A 22,994-nucleotide genomic window follows, 5' to 3' on the forward strand; every position below is an offset into this window, starting at 1 on the left:
AGAAAAGAAAGAGCTAAGTTTTTCACATGCCCAAAGCAGAGACTTTAAGAACAACACCGAAAACGTAGCTTTCTCTCGTGTGTGTGTAAAAGAAACAGCTAAGTGTTTCATCTTATATGTTTATTTATTTATTTAATGTATATAAAAGAGCTAAGTTTTTCACATGCCCAAAGCAGAGACTTCAAGAACAACACCAAAAATCATGAGAGTTCGCCATACTGGCTCCCTGACCATCTGCACCAGGGGATGAGGGGCCCCACACACTCTCCTGGGGCCCTGTCAAACTCAAATCCGAGGGGACCACTCCATAGGGCCCCCCACATTTCAAAAGGAAACCTTCCTTCCCCCCACCAACCAGCTCTCATGGGGCTGGGGCGTGCGTTTGACGCTGGAGGAGGGAGGAAAAAAGAAGACTTGAGACCATTCAAAAAAAAAACCCTAAGAAAAAAGCATCTTGCAGTAGGAAACTCACAGGTTGATTCTTTTCTGCCTTCAGTCCCCATTGGAAAGGGATTGGAAGAAGAAGAATGACAAGTCCTGTTTGGGCTGTAAAGCAGGATTTGATGCTGTGGTTTTTAATCCTACCCCAAGCCCCCTTCCTCCTGCCCAACATTCATAGTCAGCAAGGAGTGATAAAACAAACTGTTAAAAGTGAGCTGGAAAAAACCCTCTCATATGTACCAGGCACTCCCAATGGTTAATCTTGCTGTATATTTTAGCAGTGCAGCTTTAGTGCAATTGATAGAGAAGTCCTGCTTGTTTTGTTTTCCCTTTCCCCCCCCCCCCCCCTTTTTTTTTTTTGGAACTGTAAATTTCTATCAGCTGCAGAAATGCAAATGTTAACAGCAGAGCTGGAGTTATGGGCAGGGAGATTGCCAGATGCAACATACAGACAGCCTTCTTATCCTGCAAAGGGGGCTGAGGAGTGATTAATCTTAGTATCAAACCATAGTACATAATGTCACAGTACTTTACAAGACTTAAGCATGTCTAGTTATACATTACTCCAGTATTAAAGGCCAAGGACCAGCTGTCCTAAGTTTCTAAACAGCATGCTGAGTTTTCATATCTACAGTTCTGCCATATCTGGGTTAAAAATTATCTGTCCACATCTTTTCCTTAGTGGTGCAGCCTGTAGAAAACCCCCAGTCCTCTGGAAGGATAGCCTTTGTTGGGATATCAGCATTCAACAGGTATAGGCTCATGTGTCGAGAAGGGACAAAGGACAGTCTAGTGAATTAGGTTCAAGTTTGGCATTTGGGAAACCCTGCTCTGCTACAGACCATTTCTATGACTGCATAGCTTCTCTGTGCCCGTAGCCCCATCTGGACAATGGGAATAATCGTACTGCCCTGCCACCCAGGAGGGTAGCGAGGATGATTGTCTTCAAGATTGCAGTGCTCAGGTAAAAATAGGGGTCATATATGTATGTGACAGAGAGGTTAATGAGATAGTTTTGATGTCTAATTTTAAGTAATTTGGAGGCCCACCCTCACAGTCGGAGCAACCCCGTGCAAACAATTGGGGTTATATGTTTGGACCTGTAGCCGAGTGCCTGTGACAAAAGCTAAATCCCAACAGCAAGAGCCTGATTTTGGTCTCTCTTGTGTAAAGCGAGACCAACTCCATTACAATCAGAAGTGGCACTGATATAAATGAGATCAGAATCTGGCCCACTTGCTTTTTTATTGTTGTAAAATGTAGTCTGCAAATGACACATGGACAAGTATGCGTACTAGGAATTAGTAAGTATTAATATAGGGAAACTGTGGCACAAAGAGATGGAGTGGATTGCTCAGGGTTACAGAGAGGCCAGCAGTGGGGTTGGGATTAGAACCCAAGTCTTGGCGCCCATCTAGTGCCCTATCTATTAAACTAGGATACCTTTGTGGAGTGAAATTATAGGGGGAAACCATATTCAGCTCTTCTACCTGAAGAGAACTTTAAGCCTTTTGTGACCATTAAAAAAAAAACAAACCTTGACTCTGATGTGAGAAAATTAGAGTTCACATTTGGTTTGTCACCAAATAAAGAAGTCACTCTTATTTCTGTCCTTCCCCAAGAATGTGATGGTGAACACAATTAAGGACCTCTTTTTCCTGACATGCAGCCACACCACTCCATTCTGTGGTCTTGTCAAAGCCCACAAGCTAAGCATGCCTGTGCTAGGTCAATAGATGGTGTGAAAATTCCAAGGGAAACCCATGTCTTGTAGGTGGTGTTGACTCAGTAGGCATCATTTCCTAAGACCGTCCTGACTTAATGTCTTAAAACAGTGCTAGGGGGCACTGTGCTGCAAGGTATAGCTTGAGTTTCATTTGGATGAGGAATAGAAAGCCAGGGTTCTGACTTGTGATAACTAAAGAATCCACAGTGCTTTTTGTAAGAGTCAGGTTGTTAATCCTAGTGCCCTGGTTAAATTCCAGCAAAGATAACTACATTTTGCCTCCATAAATTCCCACTGCAGTTTAAATTGGAGGCATTATTTTTCACTTTCCCTCTGCAAACCCTTCTATGTTGTGTGGCCAGTATGGAATGTCTGATGTGTTCCATCCCTGAGCTGGCTGTGATGGATGATGCAGTCTCTGTTCATAGCCTGTAAAAGCACTTTGGGATTTTTCCTTAGCATGGAAGGTGTTATGTAAATGTAAGGTATGCTGCAAATGAACGAGAAAAATATCCTGTTTCCTTCTGATTACCTTGAAAAGCGAAACCTGAGGATACCCCTGGGCTAAAAGGAGTCTGCTTCTGAACTGACAAAAACAGCAGAATGTAAGTAGAACATTAGTACTGTTTCATGAAACTACAGAAGCTGCTGGTCACCAAAAAGTGCCAGAAAGTGACAAAGGCACTTAGCTTACCAGTAAGCACCCAGAACATATCTTCAGCTGCTGCAAAGAGGTATAGCGTCACTGAAGCTGATGGACTTCATTCTGCAAATCAATCCACCTGAAGCTTCCAAGAACAGCACAGGACCATGCAACTTTTTACATATCTATTTTTATTCTAAATTTTCCACTGAAATTTGACTCAATCCATGAACATGGACTCTTGCCAGTAACTACTGGCAAAAAAGCTTCCCTCCCTTGCTTTAATATCCCTTCTTGAGGTCTGTGGAGTTAGGCTAATTGCTGAAGATGGCCATTTCAGTACCAACTTCTAGCTTCTCTTCCTATAACCAGGGGCAGAGTGCAAATACCTTTCTTTGCCACCTTCTGCCACTATTGTTTGTGCTATACTGTAAGGAGTTCCTGCCCCACCATCTCACACTGCCGTGGAATAGGAAATCTCACTGGAACCATCTCGAGATGCATCAACCAGATGGATTGTGTCACTATTTGTTTCTTGTTCACAAGGATCATTTTCTACACATTTTCAAAGGTTGCCCATTGGGAAGACTTACTGGTTTTCATATGCACATGTTTAGCTCTGATTTATTTGTCTGAAGAAAGGTTGAATAACATGCCTCTAGTAATTCCTTCCTTATGTCAGTGAACTTCATATGTTACTTATAGTAAGTAAATAGTATCTTTGAAAGTAGTGTCTTTGATTCTCTATGTGCCCACCTAAACTCGAGCAGTTGCTCCTGAGTGGCTCAGGGCTGGGTGGTTCTGGCTTGGGCTTGGTCTTTCTCTGGTACTTGCACCCATCATGCACCACCTCCTAAGGGAAGCCCCCGATACTCGCCTGCCATGTCTTACTCTAAAGTTCAGATGTGAGAGTTCCTGTCTGTCTTGGACTTGCTTGGAGGTGTCACGTGAAGATGTCCTTGGAGCTCCACCTCCCCTACACCCCTTCGATATGCCAACCTGATGGTCTCCATATGCTTGTGTCGGGGAGGAAGGGAGCAGGAGGCCCCCGAAACCCCACTCCCCGGAGCTAACCAACCCAGGTTACGCCCCACGGCACAAATTGCCGGGGCGGGAACACTCACCCTACACAGGTGCGTCCGGAGAAGAGGCCCCGAGGCAGTTCCGGCCACTACAAAGGGGACGCCGAAGGCAGCTGGACCGGGGAAACCGGAAGGCAGCGACAGCAGGGAGGAGGTCGTCGGGAGCACCCGGGCGTAGAGAAAGGCAGCCGGCAGGCGCGGGAGGACCTTCTGGGGCAAGGGCAAACCCCAACGGGACCTGGGAGCTGAGAAGCAACTGCCCCAATGCGGACACTGACTGCTCTAAGCCGGTGAGAACAGCTCGGCTCGGCTCGGCAAGAGCTGGCGAGCCGTATTTTCTTGAATAGAGGGGCACTTGCAGCTAGGGAAGTGCTGCCGCTGTGCCAGAGAGGGACCCGGGGACTTTGCAAGCCCGGGAACCAATCGGGTATTGCAAGTGAAGCCTGAGGAGGGGTGGTATCCCCACGGCGGACAGGGAAGGACCGGGGAAGCCAGTAAAAGGTACGGGTAACCTTCAGGCTCCGGGAATCCCTGGCTGGTAGTGTTCAGTTGTTTTTTCTTTGATTTCTGGACCTCGGACATACCCTCACAAAGAGGGGGCAAAGCAGGCGGCCGAGAGACCGCTTGGAGGCACGGGCGAGGGTGTAGGGGCGGCGAAGCCCTTGACAGCGTGGGACCCCTGGGGGTATAGAAGTCTCATTTGTGGACTGACACACTCCAGATTTTGTATCACTGAACCAAGAGGTCATCAAAGTCGTGGCAGGCGGTTCGGAGGTAACCAGCCCACAAACGAGCATTGGGAAGAGGAGCACCCTGGGGACGGTCCCCTACCAAGAGGGGCAGAGGCTTCAACACGGGGAAAAGTGATCGGCATGGCCCCCCCCCTTTGACAGCTTGATAACTGGAGTTCTCTCGGGCACGGGTATGTGCATCATCACCCCGATCAGACTTCTAAAGGATTTTATTAAATGCAGTGTCTATGTGTACACTGATCACAGGCTGACCAATCTTCCTGTTGTACTCTGCCTGTAAAAGAATATTAAAAGGATACAGGACAACAATCTTCCTCCTTACAGCCATATTCCTTGGGTCAGATGGGCAAGCCAGTCCACCCACTCTGGTCTTCTATCCCAGAGTCCCTGAGGGCTCCTGGTTCCCCCAGCCCTGGGAGTAATATCCCTAAATGTGGCCTCAGTCTCTGGCCTCAGGAGTAGTACAAAATCACAAACAAAAGAAACAAAAAGAATCAGGGAGGTAGAGGTTTGTCCTCCCTATTTGCGTGTCCCTGTGTGTTGCTGCGACACTAGTCCCTCGGTGTCCTTTCCTCATACAGTGTTGGGCATCACTCCTCAAGGAGGCTGGCTCCTCTTCAGGACTCTATGCAGAGTCCCTGGCTTGAGGTGCCAAGTCTACCGGCCGGGAGCATACAGCTGCCTCCAGGCTGTTGCTCCCCTGCTTCTTCCTAGCAGCCAGCTTTTGTAGCTGACTGCCAGTGCTTCTTGATGACATCATCTCCACGCACTGCCACCAGCCACACTGATAAGCTGCTGATGAATCGTGGGGGTGGCTCTGCCTGTGGTTCTCTGCTTCTTCCCACCGTGTCTGTGTCAGGTAAGTTTCCCAGGGTCACGGGGCTTTCCGGGCCATTTACCTGGGAATGCAGGGTTTTCCCCCTGCTGCTCTGCCCTTGGGGACAGGGTCTCCACTCCTTTCATCTTGTCTCCCTGTGACACTATATCTACATACAAAATTTTAATTTGATTTGGCTCTCTGAGGTTATAGAGAAGGGGTGGGCAATTATTTCAGGTAGAGAGTCGCTTACTGAGTTTTGGCAAGCCATCGAGGGCCACGTGACAGGCAGCCAGGAGCAGATAAATATTCATTTTCTAATTTTTTTAGGGGCCCCACGGGCTGGATAGAATGGCCTGGAGGGCCACATTTGGCCCACCCCTGCTATAGAGGACTCGCACACCTGTCCTGTCTGCAAGTCAGATGTAGATAAGACTCTAACCTGTCCTCAAGCTTCAGATTACACATGAACAATATAATAGTAATCAGCTCTGATATTTCTATAATGCATTCTGAAGGAGCCTACTGTTCTTTACAGATTGTGTATATGGGGAACACCTGATCTGAGGGTGAAATGCAGCCACTATGTCATACTAGCAATATTGCACAATAGGGACTGTAGGATTAAAAAAACCCACAACCTACTTTCCAGAACCACCCATCCTAGCCTTTAAGGACCAAACCTTGCTAACCTCATCACCATAAGCAAACTTCCTATGACCCAAACCACACCAAATGGATCTATACCATGTCAGAACAAGAAATGTAAAACCATCTCTGCCAGTCCCACAGTAGCCACACCCCACAACAGAACCATCACCATTCTTGGGTCTTATACCTGCATCTCCAGAAATGTAATATATCTCATCCAGTGCAACAAATGCCCTGATGAAAAATATGTAGGAGAAACCAAACAACAACTGTGTACCAGAATGAACACACACCGAAAATCCATCAAAGACAAAAATATCCAATTACCTGTGGGTGCCCACTTCTCACAAGACAGTCACTCCCTCTCTGATCTCTCAATTCTTATCCTCAAAGGGAATTTACAAAACACCTTTCATAGATAAGCCCACAAACTTCACTTCATAAATCAACTGGATACAAAAAATCATGGACTTAATATAGACATTGGATTTATGACACATTACAACCTGCCTAACAGCTGGCATGCAAGGTAACCTGCCTCCAGCTGACCACTTGCATTCCTTCACACATGTACCTCCCTTCCCCCGCCCCATCTTCCCTCCTATCTCTATCCATTGTCTTCCTAACTTCCACTCATTTGCATTTTCACAGACATCCTTGTTGTAAATTTGCTTCTTTTCTACCTTGGAGAACACATAACACCAGCAGAGTTTCCCTATGCCTGACGAAGGCTGTTTGTGCCCAAAAGCTTGCAAAGAACATTTTTCCAACTTTTTAGTTGGTCTAAGGAAAGATGTCACATCTACCCAAAAAACCTTGTTAACCTACTCAAGTCACACTGGCTATAATCTGCATCAGCTATGGGAAGCAATAAGGAAATGTCTTTTAACAGCTTTATAGTACTAAAATGGGGGCTCCATGCTGCACAGTGCTGAGCCCTTTGGCCATGATCCAGCAAACAGCTATGGAATACGCTTAACTTTAAGCATGGGTGTTTTATTGAAATTAATAGAGAACTATTTGTATTTGTAATGGTAAGCATGCACTGAAGTAGATTGAGCTAGAATAAGGGCAGAGAGCTCTGTAAACAATAAAAAGGGGAGGGGGCTGTGATAAGGTGTTCTGACAAAGGTTATGTGTGTGTGTGAAAAAGCTGGGGAGATAGAGAGGGAAGGGGGACATAGGGGATTTGCTAAGCCCTACCTGTCTGTGCCTAACTATAGGCAGTGTTGTTGAAAACTCATTTTTCTGAGCAATTAATTTACTCCATTTTTTGTGTATAAGAAGGATTTCCATTTCTCTTGCTTTGCTTTTATGTTGCTGGGGCCATTTCCAAACTGAAGTGTGGGGTTTTTTTTTAAACAACTCTAAACTGCATCAATAGCTTTAAATGACTGAACAAAGAGATTTCGAATAGATGAAGTACTTCAAATGGTAATAAGAGCTAGAGTTCCCAGAGCGCTGGAGCCTGGCACTAAGCAGGGGAGAGAGCAAGAAGGACTGAAAATCACTTTTCTGTTGTTTCTTTGTATGAGATTTCTGGCTTATGAAATGCACAGTAATTAAAATGACTGGAATGCTTTGCATTTTTAAGGGAGCTTTAAGGTGGCATTGAGTTGAGTGGCTCCTGATTGTACTTTAGGCTGGAAGTTTCTATCAGCATATCCCAATTGTCTGTCTGTGGGGCTCCAGGGAAAGGCATAGGCATGGCATATGACTGCCTGCTCCCTTGGTTCAGCTGTATGGATGCCTCTTGGGTAAAATGTTCTATGGCTGGCCATCCTTGGCTGAAATGTAAATTGAAGGTCAGGTCCCCACGCTGCATAATCATTACAGTTCTCACTGCTTTCTTTTCCTAAAGCAGGGATATTAACCTTGGTGTCCAGCCCTTATTTAAATTTGGGCAATTGTATTCATATGCTTTGTATTCATATGCTCTGACTCCTTACTAAAATATTATTTAGTTTTGCTGTCCTGTATTTGAGTTCTGGTCTTCCAATATCCCTCTCCACACCAGAGGTAGCTGCAGTGCAGCACTCATCACTAGCTCCTTGTATCATTACCTAAGTCTGTTTGCAGTTTGCTCTTCAGCAAGCAGAGAACCCAGCCACTGCTTTGCAGCCTGGCAAGGCTTCCAACTCACAGTGTGAGTTGGTTTGCTTCAGCATAAGTGAGAGACAGGTATTCAGCAGCCTCCCATGGTGCACCCCAGCATTTTACCTTGCTTGTTCTCCAGTCTAATGAGAGGACAGGAGTTCTCCTTGTTCTCCTGTCTACTGAATGAGAGTCACGGGGGAGTTATGTAAGGAGGTGCTGCCCCCTACAATATCACTGTAGAGATGGCTGCGTCTCTCTCAATGACCGAGAGCCAAGAAGCTCAGCTTAGGAAACAGCAAGGACAACGAATGAGGCCTGTCATCTGGGGATGAGAGCTGACTGGCCTGGAAGTGTTGAAGTAAGAAGACAGCAAAGGTCTTTCACACCCTCCCAGCAACTAGACTTTTGAGGGCTTTGGCTGAACCCATCCCCTCGGCATGAGCTCCTACTGTCCCAGCCCACTGTCACTCTGCTCCATCATCCCTATGGGAGCTGCGGGGTAAAAATAATGAGTCATGCAGGGGACAGCCACATGTTTTCTCTCACACCACTGGCTCATTTATGCTGAGGATCCACCAAGCCAACACAGAGGTTCTTCCCACTGGGGTAATAGGCCTATCAGGTGCTAAGATTTGGCCCAGGGTTTGTCAGGCACTTTAGGATGAAAGGCAATTCTTAAATGTAAAATATTATCATAATAACCAAAGGCAGAAAAAGAGAAAATGACATGAGATGTAGCCTACTGATGAAGCTCTGAGCTGTATTTGAAGTGATTTGCCTGCTGGTGAAAAGTGCCAGACTGAAGACATCACACACAGAAATCCTCCATTTACCCATCAGACAGTGAAGGACAGATTGCTTTTTCCTGCCCTACCATGGCTTTCAGAAGCCATCTTATGAGAAACAAACCTTCCCAAACCATCTGATACGTAGTTTCTCTGCTGAAACTGCAGACAAGTGTCATTTGTGGTTGTGTTGTTTTATGTTGTGAACATTCATCCACGAGAAAACAGATTGACTGAGGGCTTTACATAAAGCACCATGAGTTAGAGCACCACCCCACCCCCGAATCAACAGATATTTGCCTGTTGTTGGGATTGAGCCTGCCTGTGGAAGCCCAGGAGCCTGCCTCCAGCCTCTCTCCCCTACCCCTGTCCCCTCCCAGCTCCATGGCTGTCTACAGAAAGGGAAAGGGGATGGGGTAGAGGGAGCAAGCTGAGGCTGGGGTTTGGCCAGTTTTAGGTGGGTCTTGGGGGTGAGGTTGGAGGGGAGCTATGAGGTGGGGGAACTCCAATCCACCCGCCCCCCTCCTTCATCTCAGGTCTGGCAAACCCCAGCCCTCCGTTCCCCCTCCCTCATTTTCCCTCCCTTCCTGCAGACAGCACCGGGTGTGGGCTATATCAGTGCAGCCCGGATCACTCGACAGATTAAGCCTAGGAAACACAAGTTCCCTAAGGTGCTTGGAAGTAGAGCACCTTCATCTGATTCTTCATTTGATGAGGATTAATTTATCATGCAATCAGCCACTTTAAAAGGATTCTGTAGCCATGCATGGATGTCATTGTAACAAGTAAGCCTTCCCAGGACCAGTCCATACGTTGGCCCACCCATTTGTTTAGGACAATCCACCCACCTGCTACACCTTTGATCTTACCAATTAGAAGTAGTTGTTTATCAGGCAGGAGGCTGCCCATTTAATTGCCCTTATGCCAAAGGTGCATACACAGCTCCGAACCTTCTCTTATACCGTGCCCCATGCCTCAGAGCTGGCATCCATATCCACAAACTCCCCCAGCCTCTTAACTGGGCCACACTCAGTCTCACCCGGCCTAAACTTGGCCTCAGGCACTGTCAGACTCACCTGGGCCTCATGCCACCCACACTGGGGCCTCAATTCCCACAGACTCTGGGCTCCTAGCCTCTCCTCAGTTTTGGGCTCCCTGCCCTACTCTGGACCTCCTGGGTCCCCCCATGCCCCCACACTGAGGCCTCATCCCACTCATTCATCCCACCCCACTTTGGACTCAGGCTACTCTGTGATTCTGGGCCCTCTCTCAGGCCCCCTTTTCTAGCCTGAGCCCCACCTCAGGACTCTCTCAATGAGCCTGGGCCCTGTGCTTTTTCTTCAGGGTGTGCTTACCTGTCCTTTCCCCTGCACAGGGTCACCCACAAGGTGGCAGGGGCTGAGGTTTTCTGCTGCCCCATACTCACTGGGGAGGCATAGGTGTGGCATTTCCTGAGGGCTGCCCTGCCACAAGCAGCCCCACCGCACCACCCTCCCCAGCAAGCTGTAGTTTTAGGTCATGCCTCAGGACCAGGGACCTCCTCCATCCCCATAGCACCTACCCTGAACCACCAGGTGTTCTGGGAGCAGCAGCCCCAACTGCCAGCTCACTACTGAGGGCCTGGGTTTATATGGAGGCTTCTCAGCCCTCATCGTCCAATCCAAGAGCCCTCCCTCAGTCATGTGACTGGCTCATCAGGCTGTACTGCACCTACGGCTGCTCCACAACCTGCTTAAACCCCTTAAAGTGACAGGTACAACCTATGCTCTGTCAGAGTCACGGCATGGCCATAGAGCACTTTAAGGAGGCCAGTCACACAACAAACCTATCTTTGTTTTGCACCATGATTCACTTCACACAGGCCATCTAACAGATGTCAAAGTGGGTTTTCAAAAGCTACCTGCGACCCCTCTGTGTGCAAATCACAGTCACAATTGTAACATCTTGCTAGTGGTTTTTAAACCCAAACTGTTTATTTTTATTCCAAAGGCAGCACTAGACCTCATTGAATATAAGGGTAGCCCACTCCTGCACAGATCCATGATCCAACCCAGCAATGGCTGGGAAATGTACAGCATTTTTTATATTAAATTTTTAAGGCAACATGGTGTTTTTCCTCCTCTGGCAGTTTCATCACCGTTTTGGAATTTTGCTTCATAAATCTTTGAATACAGTATCAGACAAAAGATGAAGAGATGGTAGATACACAGCCTGGAGTAAGGATTGTGTCATTCTATTATCTTGCTTTTCCTGTATTAAGAGTAATGAATTCATCAAAAGACCTTTTCCAGGGCTGCACTTTGGGTTCAACACCTACTGCATTAATGTCACAAGTGAAAAGAACAGTGCTTGATTTAGCACAGATGTGCGAAAATGGTGTTCTTTCCCCACTAAAAAGAAAAAAGCCCCCTCCCTTTGCCCACCACTACTTGAAGCAGAGGCACAAAGATCTCTCTGTCATAATTCCCTAAGCACTGATGAAGGAAGTTTGAGCAGAGGATGCAAGAAGTCACAGTAATTATAGAACCTTGCAGTTTATTTAACAAAATGTCTGTGATTTCCATTTTGCAGCAGGTGATCACAAAGTGCAAAGGCAGTTAATCTGTAACTGAAGCATTGTAACAAATGCAAGGTTTCTCCAAGTAAAATCATGGAAAAGGAATGCAGCAAACTATTTCCCTCTTTACTGAATGAAAATACCTTTTACGGGTATTGCGAAAATAGGCCTGTGACTCCATACCTTATGAGCAGGACTAAAAAAAACAGCATCCCCATTAGCAGAGCTCAACTCCCCCTGCTTACTCTTAACAGTTGTGGCACCAACCCATTTCCAAAGTGGTTCCTTAAGTAACAGAATAAGTGTTCCAGTGCCAGGACTGTATCTCATTTGACTGTACCCTGACCAGCACAGTGAGGGCCCTGCTCTGACTACAGTCAGTAGGAGCTAACCCAAAATAAATAATAATTATAATTATTAAGCCTAGTACTTAATGGCATGTCCCTTAAAGCCATAGGATCCCCAGGGTCACAGCAGCCAACAATTCCACAAGACCAGACCTAAGGCACAGGAATTGTGGAGCACTGGCTTGAGAAGCAGCCAAGTAGGTGATGGCAGAACAGCATGGGTGAGGGAAAGCAGAAACAGTTATGCAGAGAGACACAGATGACCCACAGGCATATGTTTAGCAGCTGCAGCTGTCCCAGGCAAGCTATAGGGGAACCTGCAGCTGCATGCTGGCCATGCACAAAGAAGTGGCTTGCTGGCTAAGGGGAGAGACAGCAGGATGAAGAAGTTAGCCAAGGGTGGGGAAGCAGGATAGAGAAAAGATGAGCTGAGGAGCAGGAGCTACTGACCTGGCCAAAAAAAGGCAGTAGTCAGAAAAGAAAGATCTGCTTTACAGTGTGAGCCCTGGACCTTCTCTGTTCTGGAGCTAAGATGGGACGTGCAGAACATTTGGGGTCAGCTTCTATTCCATCTGTCAGTGAACTTTGGCACCTACATGCAATTCTATTTCACCCTGATCAAGTCCCTGAAAAACTTTTAATGCAGAAAGCCAGTGAGTCCTTCTCCTGCTTACTGCTTTCATGTGACTTGATACTAAGGGTGTGTTACAAAAGTAGATGCATTAATAGATTTCCATGGACTTGAATACCAAAAGAGATGCTACAAAATGAGAAGATTCACGCTAATATTATGGTAGTTGACTCTGCAAAGGAGTTCTGCCATTCTACTGAAGACTGCAGAAGCATCCTAGTGTAATGGGACACACCTCAATACTCTTCCTTTCACCAAGCTTAAAGGCTCCCCTTCAAACAGGGGGAGCTGCCCTTCCCTGTTTGCTCCCATTTGCTCACTCCCTAGTTGCCTGGGGAGTCTCTTTTTATACCCTTCTGGGCCTGGACTGGCTCCACCTCTTCATTAGCGCTTTTGTCAAATACAGGCAGCAATCACTCAGTGGTAGTTCCAGCTGCTCAGAGCACATGCCCAACACGCACAACCCACCCAATAAATACTCAGCAAGCCTCCTCCCTAGCTTGCTCCTGTGGCCATCTGGCCAAGGGCAAGTCAAACATGGGGGTATCCAAACCCCAAGCTTTTGGGCTTGGGTCTGCCCATAGGATGCCCGCCAAAGGATTTGGAAGGATCTGGGCTAGGGACAGACATGACACATTTAGCAGTTTAAGTGATTAGAAACTGGTTTAAATCTGTAACAGAACAGACGTTCAGTGCACATAAACCAGTTTGAAAATGGCTGAAACCAGTTTGAGATGAACCTGGTTGAATATAGTATCAGACTTAACTGATTTGGGTCAAACTAGTTTATGCAATGTCTGTCCCAGACCCCTTCCTGGTTTAACTTAAACCACAGTCCCACAGCATCCCAGATGCTTTGCAGCATGGGTGGGGCTCTGCTCCAGAACAGGGCTGACCCCATCCCTCTGCTCCCTGGCTGGAGCTCCAGCAGAGACTGCAGGTACACCAGCATCTACCTGGCTTTCCCCTGTCTGTCCCCACCACTCCCTGCTCAAGAAGGGATTCCCCCCCTCCCCTCTTCCATAACACAGACCATAGCTGACATGTGGTGTGCTAGCTAATGCTGAGAGATGTCTGTGTAAGGCAGACAGGACAAAGGCAGACAGAACAGTGTTTGCTCAGGGCTTTCTGGAGCTAAAAGAAGAGCTTGAACTAATGAGAGAAGCTTCTGTTTTCTTGATGGGCTGATAAACACTGTAACTCCCTGCTGTGTAAGTAAATTCCATGTAACTCCCTGCTGACTATCAAAGGTCAGGAGCAGCGAGGGGGGCGGGGGGAACTTCTCCCTAATCAGAGTGTCCTCCTGGGGCCTGGCCACTCCTTCCCCACCCCCCTGCCCTCCCTAGCTCAGTATTGTGGAAGGGAAGGGAGGGCTGCTTTAGCTCCCCCCAGCTTCGACCCTGAGGCACTGCAGGCATGTGGCTGCATTTCTTCAGTCCAGAGGGGATGTCTGTGCACTTATAAACCAGTTCAGCCTAGCTAGGTTAGACTAACCTGCAAAGATTGAATCAATTCAGGCTCAGGCTTTTTGAATGTCTGTCCCTAGTCCTGAAGTCCTAGGCAGGGGTGGAGGATGTTTGCCAGTGGTAGGGCCACATTTGGTTTTTGAATGACTCACAGATTTGGAATTGATTTGGCTGATTTGATTTGGAACAAGAAAAATGTTTCTTAAAGAAAAAAAAACAAACAAAAACAAACACTCAGTAAACCAAACACAAACAGGCCTGGGTCACTTACCTTCCCAGAAAAGGATCTGGTGCCTGGTGTCTGGCTTCTCTTCCTCTTCCCCTTCCTCCTCTTGCTCCCAGCAAACTGCTTGCAACAGCTTTCCTGTTTGCTGCCTCTGTTCACTTGCATTGCCCGGTTTTATTCTCCCATCTCTGCCATTACAATGAACTAATCCCTAGTTATTTGTTATCCCTTCTTCCAGTGTAGCTCAGTTGAAATGGGCCATTTTCAGGAAAGTCTTACAAGACAGGAACATCCCTTGTTTCAAAAATTCATTCTGCAAAAGGAAGCAGGTTCCCCAAAGAGATATGCTCTCCCAATACTTCTCCTGGATCAGTGAAGGGCAGGAAGAGAGAAGAGGAATTTTATTTTTATTTGTGCTTGGTTTCTAACTCATGGCCAAATATACCCAAATTCTGTATCATAAAATGTCACATACCATAACAGCTTTAACCAGCAGGAGCTAATATAACATTGGCTTTTAGTGCTGTAAATGGATGCACCACAAATGAGTAGCTTGAGTGATAAAGCAAAATTGTATGGCTAGAGAAATTCTGCCCCCTTCCATCTAAACTCTGGAGAGACAGAACCTAAGCAGTCTACTGGGTAAATTTTTTTTGCCTTATTCACCTGGACTGTCCCCATATAAATCAGTGAAGCAGCTCAAGGAAGTCAGGATTTTGCCCTGAAAAAAATGCCTCAGACAGAGGCCCACTGCTTTCATTAAGTTTGCACCTGGAAAGAGGCCAGGGGTGGGGGGGAGCAGGCCCTGTAAAAGTATTTATTCCATCTGTCCCTTCAGGGAAACAGTAGGTCAGCCTTTAAAATCCTTCCAGCTGTGTGTTAGAGAAAGTTCTCAGAGGATTCCCTCAATCAGATTTTACAGAAGATAGGCTGCCTGGTTGCCTGCCATTCACTCTATGCTTTATTTTTAAAGGCCATATGCTCTGGTCACATGAAGATTTACATCCTGAGTTTACTGGTTTCTGAGAATCCACACGAATCATTTAACCAAACGTTATGTGTGATAACTGATGTCCCACACAGACCTGCTTTCTAAAGATTGCTTCTTATTTGGCGCACAAACCCTTTAAGGCCTTGTCAGCCGTTTTCGGGGGGCTGGCAGATTGTTACCATACGTGAGATGCGTCTCCAACTGTGCTTGGGTGTAATGTTCATGTTATCATAGAGCCTGAGCTTTGAATGATGTCCTGTCTTTCCTGTTTTTGATCAGAAAGTTGCTGCTGTATCAGGAATCCCAGGCCACATTGTTCTGCAATTACAAAAGAGGAAAATGACAGCATATGAGAGGGAAATTCCTTTTGACTAGCCATGTGCATATTAAGATATAGTGGGAGGGAGTATGGGCCATAGAAACCTTCTGGGAGCAGAATGAGTGGGAGGTTAGCAAAAGACCTTTTTCTTTCTTTGGATGATGTTCCTCAGAGACTTCAGCATTCCAGTTCTCAGAGCTAATTTTAGTTGTTTGTGGCTTCTATTCTTTACATGCCCCTCTCTCCCCCGTCTCTCTCATACACATTGAGCCCCATGAACTGGAGGGATGCTCTCTGTGGGTAAGTAGTTGACATTCAAACCTGTAGTTTCTTAATTACCAGACCAGACATCACAAATGAAGTGGGAGGTATGACTTGTTTCCTTCCATATAAGGGAGATATATTTATATGACAAGTCTTTAGCATGCCAAAGTCCAGTCTTTTTCAAGTCCATGATGGGGAATGCTTTATTCCTTAATGCACTGTCACGGGAATGCATAGGTCAGGACACCACTTCAAATCTGACCCAGTGTGGTAAACACCATAGAAATTAACATCAGATGGATGTTTGGTTTCCTGTACAAAATGCAAAAGAGTTACTATGCTTATATATTTGTATTGCAGTAGTACATAGAAGCTCTTCACAAGTATGTCCCAAAGGGACAGTCCCTGCCAAAAAGCTTATAGTACAAATTGTGCATGGTTCAAAATTAACCTAGTTGAAAATAAACCCCTGACACCAGGGGTGGATGAGCTGATGTTATGAGCACAAAGTTCATTGAAATGTGAAGCCTCGCCCCCCATCCCACGCCCAACTATTCTATGCTTATGCACTGATGTCCAACCAATGTTTTAACCAGGGGTGCTCATAAAAATTTGCCTCTTAACCCATGGCCAAAACTACATACCAGGATAAGTAAGATTGCAAACAGAAGAGGTGAAGGTCTGAGGAAGACTGTTCCTACATAAACAAAACCACTTCGTGAGTTGGCACCTTCATTTAATGGTGCAATGGAATCTTTCCACACGTTCATGGCAGGAGGCATGATTTGGAGATCAGGGATCAGATCCCAATCACACCCTTTCTACTTGCCAATTTTCCCCTGCACCAGCAAGTTGAAAGACAGGTAGGTGTCTTAGCTGCTTGAGAGGCTGACAATCAGTTGATTGTCTGCCTTTGATTGGTTCAAGACCCCTAGCTGTCCTTGCACTGGAGCCAACGGTCAGCTGATTGTCACCCGAGACCTGGGGCTGTTCCATCTCAGTGCCACCCCCCATCCTGATGCAGACACTGAAAATCAACTGATTGTCAGCATTAGGGTGGGGGGTGCTACATGTTCAATTCATGATGCTGTACAAATGAGTCACAAAGATATTCCACAATTAATACATAAATGCATCATAAGTGTAATATGTGCCTAAAAAACAGAAGCAGGATTGGGATTGTCCCTTCTTCTAGATCTGTATGTGGATCTTCCCATCCCTGTTGCCATCCCTGTCTCCAATCCAGGACCATACAGAGGATCCAGTACAGGCCCAAAACTCATGCTAGGGAAGAGGGAAGAAATGGGATGCTCATATCTCCTCTATCAGCCCTACACAGAATTCTCAAGGCCAAGGGCTGCTTGCTAAGAACGCTTATATTTTCTCCAGAGCTCTCCAACCCCACCTCTGCAGACAAAAGAGTCCTTGGTAGCAAAGCTCTAATGTAGTCATGTTGTCAAAGACCAGGATGGAGTCTACCAGGGTTCAGAGACAGTATGGAGTCACAGAGCTTCTCTGTGTGTGGCTTTGGCCTCCCATAGAACCCATGGGATCTGCGTGGAGTATAGGAAGATCCTCCAGGCTTGAGGGTAGGTTTCATAGCTTCTTCTACTTTGGGGGAATAATCTGGGGGGAACCTCTCCCCTGTCCATATGCTTTTATAACAACTCCCATCCAAATGGCCATGATATCTGTGAATTCTCTACTCCATGGAAAAGCAACACAAGTGGTATAGAAGACTTGGCTGAAAACACTCTGTTCCAGATTTTGAATAGGAACAAAATCCTTCCTGTTATGGGGACTTCCATTCTTGTCTGAGCCAGTTACGAATTCCTCAGAGGTTGAGCTGACTAAGGAAACTGGAATTTGGGGAGTTTTTTGGCATAGTCCCAAACCAAATCCCGCTACGATTGTCCAAGAATGCGGTTTCTCTGACCCATGAATGTGAGTCTTGGAACAACTGCAAAGCTGTACTGAGATCATTGCCATTCATGCTGACTGTACTTCTCATGTCTGTCTGCCTGATTTACCTGTGGTGTTTTGCCTTATGCTTAAACTGTAAGCATTTGGGGGCAGAGGACTTTCTTTTTGTTCTGTGCTTGTGCTGTGCCTTGCCCAGTAAGCTTCTCGTGTGTGTCTGCGGCTCCTAAGTGCTACAGCAATATACATTCAAAATAATTAATGTGCTTCCTAGTTCTCTGCTCACCACTTTCTCAATGTATTGACCTTGCTTAACATATGGAAGATTATGAAATAGCATTCCACATGACATGTCCAAGTTGATAGAGCAGTAGCTGTTCTATTTCAGTAAGAAAATGGTCAGCAGAAAGAAGGGCTGAGAAGAACATTTGGACCTGTCCTGCCACAACTGGGCTGTAGAGAAGCAGCAAGTGGCTGTGGAGAGGCTGAGGCGAAGGCTAAGGAAATGAGAACTAGCTAAATGACCAGCCACCTGACTTGTGCTAGTGAAACCAGGACAAAACCTCATTTTCACCAGAACAGGCAAAGACATTGTCCCTCAAACCCAGGGCATCCAGCCACCCTAACCATGGGGCCCATCAGCTGCTACCCAGTTGTCCAAGCTTATGTTATTGTGGCCCTTTCACAACCATCTGTCACTCCTTTTATGGCCATGGGGTACACCAGTTGTCACCTCTTCCTGTCACCTATGCACAGGCTGATTTAAGCACAGCTCATTGAGGGGAGTTCTGGATAAATTTCTCAGCATGTTCTTTTTTACCTTCCAGCTCTGCAGTTTCTTTTATGAGCATTTACAGACTTGCACCCCTAAAAGCAAAATGAGTGTATGACCAAGAGCCTTCCTAGGAATAATTTGTGTCTCTGTGACCCATTTTCTCCTGTCTGAGGAAGATGGATGTAATCCAACTAGCCAAACTAAATGCTCCAGCTTGATGAAGGCATGCCAGTTTCTAGAACCAGTGGCTCGCAAGTGAGATGACCATTTTTGCATCCAACTGCTTTTGACTTTCCAACCCAAATGACCACATGCCCACTTAGAGCTGGGTTGATATAAGGCAACACCCAAACTCATGCCTCTCGAGATGTAGCAAGGTACCTGTACTGCTGTGCCATCTGGTGAGGCTTGCTGAAGGTACCACTGAAATGAAAGTCTCCAGAACTGCTCTGCCACCTGGTGAGGCTTGCTGATGGTACCACTGAAATGAAAGTCTCCAGAACAGCCAACTCCTTCAGCATTCTCCTAGCAGTCGTTTGGTGCAGGCAGGAGCAGGTCAGTGTGGGGAAAGAAGAGCATCTCTGTTACATTATGCTCCATTGTGCTTATCCGGCAGATGATCCCACCTGCTACACTTTCAAACAAACCATAGGCTGCTCTATCTTCTGCTAAGATTAAAGCAAAGGCTAAGGCAGGACTTTTGCAATGCCCCCATCCCTCTGACTGCACTCAGCAAAAACTGAGCAGAGCACAAAACCTGGCCCCAATTCAGCAGGCTCGTGAATTAATTTCTCTTCTGTTTTGTAATTTGAAATAATCTCCCCTTTTTGCCTAAAAAGGAAGCATACAGATAACATCTGAGTTCTCTGCACCATGCACTTGTTCTTCCTTCTGTCCTGAACCAGCTTCTCAGACTGCCATAATCTTCTTCCAGTTGCCCTCACATTACACACAGGTTGGCAGTTAAGAAAGGTGTGGTGTCCGGCCTAATACCAGTCCCCAAAGTAACACTCCTTGAACAGAACAGCAATGATTTTTTTTTAATTGAATGGGTGTCTGACAACGCCCCCTTAAGCCCTCCACCCCCAAACATCTGTTTTGTTAAAGGGTGGGGAAAGCAGCCTCTCAGACATGCTGATTGAGGGTGGAGCTGTTTGAAGGAGAGGAAAGCAGTGATTTCACTTTACATTAGGTAACAGCAGCGCAGGGTGTGTGTCACTATGAAAAACAAGACACTGGGTGGGGGCAGAGGTTCTTTGCAACATCTTTCACATGGAGCCTTCCCCTTTGCCGGTACAAAGCCAGAATCGGCCACTCCAGCTGAAAGACTGAAGATGTGGCAGCCTGGTTTCTCTCAGCTCTCACTTGAGGGAGGAAAAGTAGTGTTGCCAAATTCCCACAATTAGAGACGTGATTGAAACAAAATGCCAGAGCCAGCTCACCCCACACTTTAGAGACTGAGTGGAACATCCCTAAACTGCAGGGCTCCAGCTTCACTGCATAAAACAATCCTGAGTGGGAACACCAGTCCTCCGAATCTTAAAGAAACATTCAGCTCTGACTCCAGATGGAAAAAAATAACAATAATTGGGCTCTTCTCAACACATACTGCCTGCTAGGATCTTCCTCTCTCATTGCAACATTCCTGGGTTGGGTGGGGAGCATTGTCTTGAAGAGGCAGCCAAGGCATTGTTAGACACACTTGAGGGTTTCCTTTGGTATTGTTAGACATTACCTTTCCCATGGCTTAAACACTCTTAAAACAGGATTGTCCAAACATTAAGGCAGGAAAAGACAACCTAAGTGTCCTCTGAGCATCTCAAAGTTACGCCTCGTTGGGAGAAGATGATCTCTAGCTGATGTTAGGCAGCTCATGTTGGAGTAACATCAGTGTGCTCCACAGGGCCAATACTGTTAATTTGCAGACTTCCAGTATCCCAGGATACACCACTCTCAGCTCCACCACCCCCCACAGATGATCTAAGGAAGCTGCTGCGAAACTATGGGTGGGGTGGGTGAATGGTAAGCCATTTGTACAGCCTGATTGCTAAGCAGATTTGGCAGCTTCTAGCCACATCTTTGCTCACCAACCCTTTAGTGGCAAGTCAGAGCTATATATGTTAGAGAGGTATTAACCCTTAATATGTGGCTGCTTACAGTACTTGCTAGCTTTAATACCATCCATGGGTGACCGGTGCCACCTTAGTCGGGGGGGCACGTGCCCCCCCTGCAAACAGTCCCACGAACTGGTGGGGGTCCCCCCGCAGCCAATCTCACTGCCGATTGGGGGGAGGCGGGCTGGCTCATGGCTGATCCTGCAGTGGCTGATCGTTGTGGCCGATCACTGCAGCCACTTCTGGGAGTGGCTGCGGCCGCTTCTGGGAGTGGCTGTAGTGATCGGCTGGCGCTTGCAGAGGGGGCACTGGCGCTTCTGCCTGCCTCCCCTGCCCATTGCCTAAGTAGCGAGCACGGCCAGTCAAGAGGGTGCACCGACACTCTCACATGCACCCCCTACATGTTGCCACTGCTACCACCTAACATCCCTTAGAGTTAGCACATGCAAATTGTAACATGTAACAACAACCCTAGTTAGAAAGAAGCTTAGGTGAAATAGTTTCATAGTTGGTAGGGTCAGAAGGGACCTGAGCAGATCATCAAGTCCAACCCCCTGCCATGGCAGGAAAGAGTACTGGGGTCTAACCATTATCTAGCCTCCTTTTGAAGACCCCCAAGGTAGAAGGGAGCACCACTTCCCTTGGAAGTTGGTTCCAGATCCCAGCCACCCTGACTGTGAAGTAGTGCCTCCTGATGTCTAGCCTGAACCTACTCTCAATCAACTTGTGGCCATTATTTCTAGTTACTCTGGGTAGTGCCTGGGGGAACAGGGTCTCTCCCATTCCCTGCTGGTACCCCCTGGTAAGTTTATAGACAGCCACCAGATCCCCTCTCAGCCTTCTCTTGTGGAGGCTGAACAGGTTCAGGTCCCGTAGCCTCCCCTTATAGGGCCTGCTCTGCAGCCCCCTGATCATGTGAGTGGCCCTCCTTTGGACCCTCTCAATGCTGGCCACATCCCTCCTGAAGTGTTGCCCCCAGAACTGGATGCAGTACTCCAACTGCGGCCTGACCAATGTCACAGAGAGGGGGAGGATCACCTCCCTGGACCTGCTCATGATATATCAGTGGCTGCATGACAAGGTGCAGTTAGACTTACCACCTCACATTGGTGGCCCACATGCATCTTGGAATCAATAATGACTCCAAGATCCCTTTCTGCCTCTGTGCTGACGAGAAGGAAGTTCCCCAGCCTATAGGTGTGCTGCTGGTTCTTTGTCCCTAGGTCCAGTGCCCTGCACTTGTCAGTATTGAATCCTATCCTATTCTCATCCACCCACCCCTGTAACCTGTCCAGATCTAGTTGTAGCCTGTCCCTCCCTTCTAGCATGCCCACCTCTCCCCACATCTTAGTGTCATCCGCAAATTTGAACAAGGTGCTTTTCACCCCCTTGTTCAAGTCATTGACAAAGATGTTGAACAGTGTGGGCCCAAGGACCGAGCCCTGGGGTACTCCACTGCCCACATCCCTGCAGGTCAAAAATGACCCATCCACCACCACTCTCTGGGTGCGGCCCTCTAGGCAATTTGCAACCCATCTGACTGTGTAGGCATCAGTGCCACAGTTGCCTAGTTTTTTTTGAATGAGAATGAGGTGAGAGACAGTGTCAAAGGCCTTCCTAAAGTCCAGAAAGACTATGTCCGCCATGACACCTGCATCCAAGGATTTTGTGACCTGATCGTAAAAGGCAACCCAGTTGGTCTGACAGGACCTGCCCATAATGAAACAATGTTGGCTGCCCCGAGCATAATCTCCCCTGTTTGTCCCTCACAGATGTGCTCCTGGATAATTTTCTCAAAAAGCTTCCCCAGGACTGAGGTAAGACTAACGGGCCTATAGTTACCTGCGTCCTCCTTCCTCCCTTTTTTTAAAATGGGGACCACAGTGGCCTTTTTCTAGTCTTCCGGCACCTGGCTAGAGCACCACGAGTGCTCGTAAAGCTGTGCCAGGGCCCTGCAATGACCCCTGCCAATTCCCTCAGCACCCTGGGGTGGAGATCATCTGGACCTGATGATTTAAACACATCCAGCCCCACCAGAAGTTCCCTAACTAGGTCCTCCCTGACCCTAGGCCTGACAGTGCCTCTCCTGAGACTGTCTGGAGTCCCAGTGGGGGAGATGTCCTGGTCCCTGCTCAGAAAAATGGAGGCAAAAAATTTATTAAAGAGGTCAGATTTTTCATCTGGTTTAGCCACCAGATTGCCAAGCATGTCCTGCAGGGACCCAATGTTACCCGGTGCCTTCTTTTTACTCCCTATGTATTTAAAAAAGGACTTCTTGTTATCTTTGATCCTGGTCACTAGTCCTAGTTCTGTCTCCACCTTAGCCTTCCTAACAGCTCCCCTACAGTCTCGAGCTGCAGAGGTATAATCCTCCTTGGTGATAGCCCCTC

At 47.1% G+C, this 22,994-nt stretch overlaps 1 protein-coding gene and 1 long non-coding RNA gene across 2 annotated transcripts in view; one reads left to right on the forward strand and one right to left on the reverse strand.

Moving 5' to 3' along the window:
* Positions 1-22,994, forward strand: part of SYN3 (synapsin III) — a 328,068-nt gene that overhangs the window by 136,851 nt on the left and 168,223 nt on the right. The window lies entirely within an intron of this gene.
* Positions 14,867-22,994, reverse strand: part of LOC109296086 — a 26,667-nt gene continuing 18,539 nt past the window's right edge. The window contains exon 2 of the long non-coding RNA XR_002096887.1: positions 14,867-15,530. This is a non-coding gene — a long non-coding RNA (uncharacterized LOC109296086). The remainder of the gene's footprint in view (positions 15,531-22,994) is intronic.

The sequence above is a fragment of the Gavialis gangeticus genome, unplaced genomic scaffold, assembly GCF_001723915.1.
Source record: "Gavialis gangeticus isolate Ggan-Ray unplaced genomic scaffold, GavGan_comp1, whole genome shotgun sequence".
Lineage (NCBI taxonomy): Eukaryota > Metazoa > Chordata > Crocodylia > Gavialidae > Gavialis > Gavialis gangeticus.